Source organism: Triticum aestivum, chromosome 2A, assembly GCF_018294505.1.
Source record: "Triticum aestivum cultivar Chinese Spring chromosome 2A, IWGSC CS RefSeq v2.1, whole genome shotgun sequence".
NCBI classification, from domain to species: domain Eukaryota; kingdom Viridiplantae; phylum Streptophyta; class Magnoliopsida; order Poales; family Poaceae; genus Triticum; species Triticum aestivum.
In genome coordinates this window covers 283,614,852-283,624,618 of record NC_057797.1, presented here as the reverse complement: position 1 = coordinate 283,624,618, position 9,767 = coordinate 283,614,852, and the positions used below count along the sequence as shown (strand labels likewise).

General features: G+C 43.0%; 1 long non-coding RNA gene across 2 annotated transcripts; it reads right to left on the bottom strand.

Annotated features, from left to right (window-relative positions):
- Positions 1-938: 938 nt before the first annotated feature.
- Positions 939-4,836, bottom strand: LOC123188540 (uncharacterized). 2 transcript variants are annotated; one of them, XR_006494760.1, is made up of 6 exons: positions 4,393-4,836; positions 4,011-4,271; positions 3,704-3,843; positions 3,456-3,605; positions 2,952-3,357; positions 939-1,064 (listed from the first exon to the last, which is right to left on the bottom strand). It is a non-coding gene; the product is annotated as an uncharacterized lncRNA (long non-coding RNA). The 2 variants fall into 2 exon arrangements; XR_006494759.1 differs by having other exon boundaries at positions 2,952-3,605.
- Positions 4,837-9,767: the final 4,931 nt, after the last annotated feature.

Below are 9,767 nucleotides of genomic sequence, written 5' to 3'. Positions count from 1 at the left end.
TGTTCTGAGGAGGAAGGCAATTGAGTAGCATCATGTCCTGAACTGAATCCAATCCAGCTTTCTACCATTGCACAATTTCGTAAGTGCATCCATCCACATCGTGTCCATCTTGCAGTTCCAGGCTGAGCTGATTTCTTGAGTGCTCTCCCCTCCCTGGAACTGCTCAAATATGTGCACCAGGCCAGGCATGTGGCCTGGAGCAAGACCCTAGGCCATCGTGTCCTATTTTTTTCATTGATCCATGCGAATAAGTCCCACATGAACATGCCCCCAGGGAAGACACGCCGTAATCTAGCCAGCCAGCCACAAGATCACTGGACGAGATCAATACATGGATAGATGAACAAAAAACAAGTACCCACTCTGTACTAGTACTAGATGATCTCACTAAAGAAAGAAACTTTTTTTCTCTTCAGATAGAGAAATAAAATACTACTACTAAGAAGAAGCTTCAGTGCACGAGCAAGAAAAAAGTGAGAGAGCCTTTTGTTCTTGTCCTCACTAGCTAGTGATATATGTCTACACAATATAGAAACCCATGCATCATGCAAGGCACACATGTATACCCATCCTGCCTGCTAAAGAAACAAACACTTCAGGCGTAGTGATTTTTTTCTTCTTTCTTTCTTTCCTTCACATTCCAGTAGTGGATTGGTAGTAGCAGCACTGAAGATTCTGAGTTTGAGACAATGCCTCCACGCACTAGGCTGTGGTGAGGGTCCAATGTCTGAACGCATGAGTGACAATGACGCGGCCTGCCCAGATTAGGCAACCAGATTGATTATGATAGTACTGTAAGTATCACTGACACAAACCTACATCTACCCAAGATTCAGACAGATTTCATTTCTTTTTTTGTAGCAGCATGCAGCGTGTCTCGAACCACCTGCACAATTTTCATTTCTTCAGTGCGTCGACCCGCATCTGCGCAAGTTTCAGACAAATTTTTTGAGTTCCCTACGTGTTGTGTTGCCTGAATTCGTTTCCGTTCCATTGCATTCCACCACCACTCGAGAATAAAAGCTTTATATTCATGACCTTGCTCCACCACTTGAAATAAAAGCCTGTGTTCGATAAAATAAAAATAAAAGTCTGTGCAGTGTTCGATCAAAAAAACAAAAGCCTGTGCCATATACAAGAATGGACGACATAGAGAGAGAGAATTCATTTCCTCTCCACATAATTACATATGACATATAGAGTGACATTGGTCCTTGTTAATCACCACTATAGTAGTAGTAATTGTTGCACATAGAGTGGTCCTTTTTAACTTCAAATGGCAGTATGTGGAGTTGTGTACGATTCAATAGGGGCTGCTAGTGGTTTAGTATTAATATATGTACAACAATGTTCAGAATCGACTAAGCAAGTGCATAGTCCGCACCGTGATTGGCAATCATGCATGATGCTACAAGCTTTTAGAATAACAGCAGTTGATGGAGTAATATGCTTTGGACTGATGGTGTGCCTCCTGGCGTTCAGCTTTTTTGTGGCCTCGTAACTTGCTTCATGGACTAGCAATTTAGGACTGCTAGCGGGTTGCTTGCAGTGTTCTCAATACAGGACCGTGATTTCCAATTGTGCACGATGCCACAAGCTTTTAGAACCGTAGTGAATCACGCGGAATCTAATCTGGGCTGCTGGTGTCTCCTGGGATTCAGACATAGCATGACTCAGAAAAGCATATCGGCAGCTGGTCATCTATTGTTTGGACTAAAGAATCATCAAGTCCTTCTGACATATGTTTGGATGTTAGATGTTCCATGCATATTTCTATCTACTTCTTCTAGAATTATTGTGTTACCTAGATTCCAAAACTAGTTCAGCATAGATGGCATTGTGACATGAAACTGAATACATGACTTATCCTCTCTGTTTTCATTTTGTTTTGGAAAATCAGGTCTCTAGAAGAAAGTAGTCTCCAGGGGACCTCTAGTACTAGTGTTTTTTCTTTGTAGATAAGCATGTCGTTTGTTCATCTGTGATTCGTCCTTGAACTCCTAAAACTTCTGATGAGAAGAATGTTAGTAGATGCACATTTTATCTGCTTCTGCTAGTTTTCATGTGTCCGGTCTTGCCTTTTCGGAGCCTCTACAAGAGGTTTTGTTTGTAGAAAAGTATAGTTGACTGTCCATCTATTTGTTTGTAGAAAAGTATAGCTGATGGTCAGTTAAGCATAGATGCACATTTTTCCTACTGTTTTAGTGATAACATAATAAATAGATAGATTGCTTCTACAAGAGATTTTATCTGTAGAAAAAAGCATATAGGCTGCCGGTTCATTTATTGTTTGAATTAAAACATCCTGATGTCCTGATAAGTTTGGATGTTAGATGGATACATGCTTCTATCTGCTTCTTCTAGAATTACTGTGTTACCAAGATTCCAAAACTTCTTAGTGTAGCATTGTAGCTTTATTTTTACATGGTCAAACTACCTTCTGTATGTAGTATGCAACAACACTATGTTGTATATGTATCATCTTAAGAATGTACTGAAGCTAGATTATTTTGTAGCTCATTTTTTACGCACTCTCCATGGTTAATAAAAACTAGCAAACATGCCCGTGCGTTGCAACGGGAGAGAAAAATATCACATATGCTTAGCTATCATACATTGTCAATTTGTCATATTCTTCAGCTCTAGCGAACCTTTCTCGTGCTTTCGACAGGTCTATAGTGACAATGGCGGCATGTTAAACCTTGGTCGTGGTTTCAGTTCCCCTCGGCTTAATTTGCCTCAAACTTTATGTATCCTAAGACCACATTTTAGCAGACTCTGAGGTAGTAACTAATTAATTTTCCATCACCATCATAATTATTTTTTTCAACTAAAATCACGGCCCAACCATACAAATTATTTCCCCTATGGCCATCAAACCACATCCATAGTTGCATGAAATATAAAATGCACAACAGATATTGGAGAGCAACAAACATATGAAAACGCACCTTGTAAACTTTGCAGGAAAACCTCATCACACCTTGCTTACACCGAAACTTAATGAATGACCCCCACCTGAAAACAATACAAAAGGCGGTAGCATCAGCTATGGGCTATGCATGACTTTTCATGTAAATAACCATGCAACACTTTGCAAAACAGTTTAAACATCGACTATATGGAGGTACTGACGGAATGCAGAATTCCCCAAAATTCAATTTATAGCGGTTCTACTGAATCAAAATACAAATTCATGCAAGACAAATGTTGCCTCATACAAAAATCAGAAAAATCTAGGGATCAACAATTGACCAATTATGAGATGAGGTAGATCTGGGACCGGGAAAGAAAAAACAGAAGGATCATCACGGTCACTCTGAAGCCTCCCATCTTGTCAGAGAAACGCTGACGCAGCTGCGTGAAGAAAATACTTTCAGTTTCTTTCGATGTATTTACCATATATTGTTATGTATGTATTTTTCTATCTAAAATGACACTGTTGTGTCACTCACATGGCATCTTAGTCATGTATGCACCGTCTTTACATTGTTTTTCTTTCTTACATCGTGAAAATCAGCTTTAGCGATGGCATGCTTGTATTTCTCGGACCGTACAACTTCAGCTCCTGTAAGGCTTGCTCCATCTCTTCTTCTGTAATGTACCTGTAAGTGGGATATGATATAAGCACGGGTGCTCCAAAAATCAAGAACACATGTACCTGAGATATAGTATTAATTATCATCGCTGGTGCTCAACTTACCCACTGCTATCCTGGTCGAAGTATTGGAATGCAGTATAGATGTGCTCTTCCCTGTCCCTTTTGTTCATGTGCACCATTGCAGTGAGACAGTGACAAACTCCTCGTCAATCAACCAAGGCACCTTGTCATATCATCCGTACCTAATTCAGAGCAAAAATTCTAGGAACTTGGAAAGTTGAAAACTGAAAGAAACTTGATCTGGGATAACAATCTCGTTGAGCAACATAGCTTCTAAGTGTTGCAGTTTATGATTCCAATGCTAGACTGCCAACTGGATGCTAGAAAAAAATATGTTCACTGAACATACCCTAGTTTTTACTCATTCAGAAAAATATTGTAGGCCTTGTCCACAAGCTCCCTCTCCTAAACGTTTATGTGCCACCGAGATGTTGTTTTTTTCTGGGCTGCGTGGCTATGGCCATCTGGCACCGGTAGCGACCGTAGCCATTAACCAGCGCCTCAATCGGACAACTGTCGATTCCTCGCATGTGCCTCCTCGATGCTTCACCAAACATTATCAAAGCCACAGAGCATAGTTGGAGTTGGTCTTCTAGGTGGAGAAGGTGCTCTGACAAAGTATATTGGAAGTAATGTTGATGCTATGGAATGTGGTTTTGTGTAGCTCAAAGCAATGTTGGAGGGATGAAGATAAGAGGTTCCATGTAACCTGAGCTACAGAGAAACTTTACCTTGATGCTATACAACGATCCTTGATGGGCGTCTTCTTGTAGTTCTTCTTGACGTGCATCTGTCTATGGATGAGGAGCGAGAGCAAGTCCACGTGGCACAGGCTGCGGCTAATCATGGAGAGAACGCGAAGGCCACATGATTACTTGATCGCCGGCTGCAGCCTGGAGGTCATGGAGCAGTCCGCGCCAAGAACGACCGGCCATGTTCCGATGAGCTCTGCGACGACGTCGACAGCTCCGCGCCGACGTCTCTAATCTATCACAGCAACATGATTACATGATCGTCGGCTGGAGTCTGGTGGTCATGCAGCAGTCCGCACAACAAACGATCGGCCATGCCCATGGCCCGGTGAGCTCCGCGACGACGACCACAGTTCGGCGCCGACATCTCTAATCCGTCACAGGGGCACCCCTCCCCATCCCCGCTGCCTCGAAACCCCTCCTGACCCCCTAGCGAAATTCGTGCGCCGTTTTTGTTTTTAATCGTGCGAGAGGTGAGGTGCGTCCGGTTTTGATGGATGGAGAGCAAGAGAGATCGTGTCCCCTGTTGTTTTCCAATCCGTATCGTGAGAGGGGTGAGACGGGAACAAGATGATGGGTTGTGTTAGTTTTGTTGTCGAGGATTGATGGGCTGTGTTAGTTGGCCCAAAGGGAAAGGCTCAACGTACACGCAGAAAACTTTCGACATACGGGAAAGGCTGAACGATACGGGCAACACTTTTGACGTGAAACGTTTTGGACCAAACCAAAAATATCTAATCGCGGGACGAAACCAAGAATATCACCTTGCTTTATTAGTAAGGTATAATAGATAATAGATTATGCAAAGCAATGTTTACTTTGAGTGTAACTCTAGTGCTACTCTTATCACTACAAAAAAAGACACTTCCGTGATGATATGTATTTGTCATAGTAGGTCACGTTTTCTGTCATGCATGTACATCCATGACGATTTTATGAAAGAATTAAGATAGTCATACATGTGCTGTTGTAGAAGTGTTCCATGACATTACCAAAATTATCATCATGGAAATGTTCACTTCCATAACGATAAATGCCGCGTCATGGAAGTGCTTTCGTCAAGGGTGACCGACACGTGGCATCCACCATAATGGAACGCCGTTAAGCTATCGGGTCCAGTTTTGGACCAGATAACCCGTTAACAACCCAGGCCAATGAAAATTTTCCACATGTAAAATACTCATTGGCCGGAGGAAACACGTGTTTACTCACCGTTGGGACAGGTGTCACTCATCCAATACGCGAGATGCGCTTATAATATGTTGACATGTGAACCGGCCCAAAAGTGGCGCATAAATATTAAATGGGCCGGCCCAACTAAAGGCCCACAAAATTTAGCGGGCCATAATGGGCCGGCCCAACAAATGGACCACAAAATTTAGCGGGCCATAATGGGCCGGCCCAACAAATGGTCCACAAGATTTAGCGGCCCATAATGGGCTGACCCAACTAAAGGCCTACAAGATTTTGCAGACCATAATGGGCCGGCCCAGCTAAAGGCCCAACATTCTCAGTTAAGGCACGTACGGCTAGTGTTAAGTCGACCCGTCAACGGCCTGTCCTAAACTTGTCATCATCGCGGCCCATGGTCACTTCTGGCCCATTAGCAGTCCGTTAAGAATTTGGGTCGAATTACGGCCCGGTGTGTTCCTGGCCCGTTAAAGCTCCTGCTTCATTTGAGCCCATTTATAGGCCATTCAAACTTTCGGCCCTTAGACGACCGTGAAAGATATGGGTCATATTCAGCCATGTCTGACATTCGGCCTGTTAGAGGCCCGATACAGAAGCCTGTTGTGACTTTCTGCCTGTTAACGTCGGACGGAATGCATGGGCCATATGTGGCCCAATGCCACATCGGGCCTACTAACGGCCCATATAAAAATGACACTAATCAAGCCCGACCGAACTTTCGGCCTGTTAAAGGCCCGTGTAGTAGGTCGGCGCATTTACGGCCCGTTTGAATTTCGGCCTGTGGATGATCCGCATTGTAAACGGGCCACCATTTCGGCCTGCTGAGATCAGTGGGTTATTTGGCACAACTAGGGCCCAATCTACCTTTCGGCCTATTAAAGGCTCATGTTTTTTATGGGCTCGAGATATTTACACATGTAAATAGCCTATTATAACCGAGGGCCCAAATTATATATAGGCCTGTTAAAGGCCCGCTATGGGCACAGACCTACCTGAAAAATATGAAAGCTTATGCTGATTTAGGCCCGGATATTTTTAGTGGCTACATGCAAATTTCGGCCCAGAATCATTTTCAGACCAATTGGAATGGGCCCGACGAATGTTGGCATGTTGGGCTCCTACGAAGCTTTCGGCCGAATACATTCCTAAGATAAACCTACACTATACAAAATAGCATCGTAATTACTGCAGCGTTTGGCAGCATCATAAATGTTGTATCACAACAAAATAAATTCCAACCATACAATAAAAGACCTGTTGGCATAAAGTTTACAGTCCTTGCAGATAAAAGCACCATCAGATGTATAGAAGCACAGATCATTTGACTTGAGTTATTATGTTTCAGGCTGTAGAATCTGATGGAGCAGCACGATCTTCCCCTTTTTCAGCCATTGCTCTTGAACAACGAAGCAAATGTCTGATAGTCTGGTTTCAAAACCATTCATATCTTCACCACATTTGTCAACCACTATTTTTGTTTCCGACACAATGTCAATTACGGATTGGACTTGTGTCTGGAGCACAGATATATCACTCTGTCTAGCCGGAAGATTTTGTTCAGTAGGCGATTTGGACGAGGTTACCTTGACAACCAACACGGAATTACGCAGGAAGGTGCTTTTTGCACTGTTAGTGGAGAGATGCTGATGCACTGCAGCAAGAGGTGACATTGTGCCTGTGGTAGCCTCGTCACCTTCAGGTAGTTATGGCTGTTCATTCATTTGTTCCATAGCTTGCTAAAAGTTTGAACTTGTAGATTAGTGTACCAGATAAGTTACTAATGAAACAAAAACAAATAAAGTAGGTTTCACGTTTATACATAACTTATTTTGGTGAACTACTGTAATACATTAGCATGTATTGTAGTGCCAACTACATAATAAAACCACTTTCGGAACATATGTCCATGTAGCATGCCTACTGTATTGTCTATTTCCTCACATTTGTTGACATCTAAGGATAAAGAGACATGGTTTAAAGTAGGTTGAACATAGTATGACATCATTCATATCATGGGCAAACAGATATAAAACAAACAGGATATTCTATCATTGTGTGCGCACGTGAACATCACAACTAGATTATAGATCAAGACCAAAAGAATATCCTTCATCTCTTTTAAACCATGTGAGGTGAAATGATATGTTAAGACAACTATGTATAAAAGTGAACAGAGTAACTAACATTGTCTGCAAACCAAGCAGTTAAGTGAACACATGACAGTACCAATCAGTTCAAAGGCAGGAGGAGTAAGGACTTACAACAGCGGCCTGAACTGGTGTGCTCATGCCCTTGATCTTGCTGGTGTGGCAATCCTTAAAGATTTGCACTTCATTCGGTTCAGGTTCTTTTTGGTCCACATGGGTTTTCCTCTGTATTTGGAACAAGTCAATATATATAGATACGATAATATGGCACAGAAAAAAGAAGGAAGTAGTAGCTATTTACAAGAGCCTCGCAGTGTGCAATATAGCTACGAGATCCTGTTGTCTGTTGGAATTTCACTTTAGAATGGTTGGTCTTGTTCTTCAATCAGTTAGCCTAGAAGAAGATACACTTGTAAGGCACATACATAAATACAAGTTCAATATGTGGTCTGATCAAATACATATACCCTACCTGATACTTTGGATCAGACCAGTGTTTAACAAGGGTTGTCAAGTTTTCATCTGTAATATATTCCACTAGAGATGTTTGGGTGATTTCATTGTTAGCCTTGCCTTCAAAATGAGATTTTCTAAGGTGGTACCGATACTGTCGTAGAGCAGAATGAAAAACATGATTGCATGCTTGTTTAGTTGCATCATCTTTCGGATCCAACTTGAACCTCATCTGTTGAAAAAAAGAATGTGAGTCTTACTAGGAGAAAGCTAGAAAGTATGGCACAGAGCAAGACAATATTATAAATTGCGATGAATAACATTACTTACGGATAAATGGTCAAGGAAGGTGTTAAACTGGGTATTGTCTTTCTCATTCCAATACTAGATCCACGTTGGGAGGATACGTGCATGACACCTAACGGCAATGGCTGCCTATGATACTAACTTGGCTAACTCTGTAGCATCACATGGCCTTTTTAAACCTACCTCAAAATGGATCTCCATTCTTCCTCCTTTAGATTTTGTTAATCTGTCAAGCATTATCCCTGATGTCTGTTTCCGCTTGCACCGTGGTGCTAGTTCAACAACGAATATGGAAAGTGTTAGTGCACATCGAACTGTGAGAGTACATATAAAGGAGCAGGCAAATACAACTTAACTCGGTCAGGTACCGTCTTGGTGTTGATGCTCATGAGGTTCATCTAATCTTGCCAAGTCCTGTTGTGTCAGCAGTGCTTCAGAAGTAGTGTTAGGTGTGAATGCAGCTTGGGAACTGGCCAGTTCCGGAACAAACGAACAAGTAACTCGTTGAGATGCTGGTACAGTTGAAGCGGATGCTGCAGCTGGTGGAGCAGGTGATACTATGTTTGTAGATTTAGCCAGTGGACTTGGACCTTCTACTACACTATAAGTACTAGCAGAATCTCGAGGGCAAATCCTTTTCCATTTCACCCGACAAGTAATACCATTCCCTACTATATTATTTTCCTTGCTCTTTTTTGACTTTGCCATGTCAAGGCATATGTCGGTGGGAACGACACCTATGGGATCACTGGAATCCATTCTACGGTCGGCGGGCACGGGGTCGTGAGAAGACCAGGTTTAGGAGCTAGCACACACATCGTTTACCCAGGTTCGGGCCATAAGGATGCGTAAAACCCTAGTCCTGCTTTGGTGGATGTATTGAGTGTTCTTGAGCTTTATGATCTAGCTACGGTGGCTATGCCGTCCCAAAAAGCTGAATCCCTCTCCTGGTCGCCTCGGGCCTACTTTTATAGAAAAAAGGGGCTGCCACAGTGGCACACAGGAGGTGGAAAGTCCTACAGTGCGCGAGCTTATTGCACGGCATTACGGGACAAAGTGCATTAAATGCACTACGTAGGTGTCCATTAGCTTTATCGGGGACGGGAACGAGGCCCGTCCCATCCGTCGCCGCTTCGCCTCGCTTCGACACGCGCCCAGACCAGCGATGCATGTAGCGCCATGTAGGCAGGCAGGCAGCTGAGGTGGCGCGGTGGTAGGGCCTTCATGAAGATATGCATGCCGCCACACAGGTGCTTG